The sequence below is a fragment of the Trichoplax adhaerens genome, genomic scaffold, assembly GCF_000150275.1.
Source record: "Trichoplax adhaerens TRIADscaffold_174 genomic scaffold, whole genome shotgun sequence".
NCBI lineage: Eukaryota > Metazoa > Placozoa > Uniplacotomia > Trichoplacea > Trichoplacidae > Trichoplax > Trichoplax adhaerens.
The window spans coordinates 9,004-10,811 of record NW_002061103.1 but is presented as its reverse complement, the minus strand read 5'-3'; positions in this window follow the sequence as shown (position 1 = coordinate 10,811).

Sequence of the window (1,808 nt, the reverse complement as noted above, 5' to 3'; positions counted from 1 at the left end):
CAATCTCGATACGTTGTGTGCAACTTGTTTACGGTTTGATTTAGCTTGAATCGGGTATATTTGCAAGACGACGAGACAACAGTTAACATTTGTTCATTGTCCTGATCTCCACACCGACAAAAGAAAGTAGAAAAATTGTAAAGATCAGGCTAAGGAACAAATGTTTCTTGTTGTCTTGATGCATAACTTGAGGCCCCACCCGGAAATCTCAATTCACAATGTTCAATATCATCCCAAAACAATTTTCTTAGCCTAATTATTTCCTTGATTGTTTACGGGCGAATCAGGCCAAAGAATGAAGAAATAAATCGTGTCACTAAGGTGACCTTGTTGCCTTGGTGCTTAGCCTCCTCCGACTTCACCTTTCACTTGAACCAACATGTATTCTTACAGTACATAGACACCTATATTGATCCGTATACTGTTTTAGTAGTCAGTCCGATCCGTTGATGATGAGGTTATCATGAGAAAATTCTGGCCCATAATAGTTTTTTGAACGATCAGACGTCAATTATTGACCATTTAATGCTAGATGACGGCAATTGCCGACAGCAGTACAATCTTTCGTATGGTGACATCATATCCCTGATGGAGATTTCGTGGATGCTAGTATAGTCGTTATGCTCTGGGGAATGTCCCAGATACAACTGCACATTTGTAGAACTTTGCATATGGTTGTGATATTGTCATTCAAAGTTGCTGATTGATCAATCCCATGCAAAAGCTTCTAAATTAAGTCAGAATTAATGAGCACCTAATACAATGCACCAAATTTGCTATGTACGTGTTCAGCTCGGCGAAGGCTACCGAGCGTTACCGATTTCATGGAGGAACGCCATTTCTTCGAGAAAGAAGGAGAAATGGCGATTTTTTAGAAAAAAAAATCCGTACGCAGAAGCACGGATTGTTAAAGGGAAATACATGTTGTACTGTACTGTACAGTGTACAGTAGAGTACAGACCCTCTATGACATACACAGTATCACAGAGGGTCTCTACTCTCTAGTGTAAGTACACATTGTATTATACTGTACTGCGATATTTCATCTGCTACAATACATACTATCGTAATTTTTAACTATTAGGTTATATAGTTGCTAACAGTATTTAACCGCTTAATCCTGAACGATATCAAATTATATATATGCGTATTCTACCATATTCATGAGGTAAAGTTATACAAACGCTTTCAATTCTCCCGATAGTAAGTCAGTAATTCTACTACATTTACTATTCATACCAATAAAACACGTATACAGAGTTCACTGAAAGACACGGAATATATTTATACTGTTATAAACAGATACATGCATTTATCATTGTTAGATTAAATTTCACTTATGACTTATAACTAAGAATGACTTAATAAGTAAAAAATTTAAGAAAGACATGTTTAAAGTACTATTGTATTATTGATATTAACGGTCCATATACAACAGATGCAATCATTCAGTACAAGAAAAACCATACTTGAATTATTCTCTTTATTAAGATTATTATTATAAGTGGATAATGACAGGATAAAAAACGTAAACGAGAGCGTAAATACTTCCATGCTCAATCAATAGATTATAACTATTAACTCATCGAATTGTATAGAAATACCACAATTAGGCTAATGCAAAAGGCTAACAGTATCGCTAGTACTTAAACGTAAATGTGCTATTTGTATCCAAGATATCGAGTTACATCGAGATATGATATTTTGTTGTACGATGTAATCCATACGAGTATGATCACTAAGATCAAGCCTTTAGCTGAGTGACCAAAGATAACAGATAACTTGAGATCTATCTTAAATATTATCCG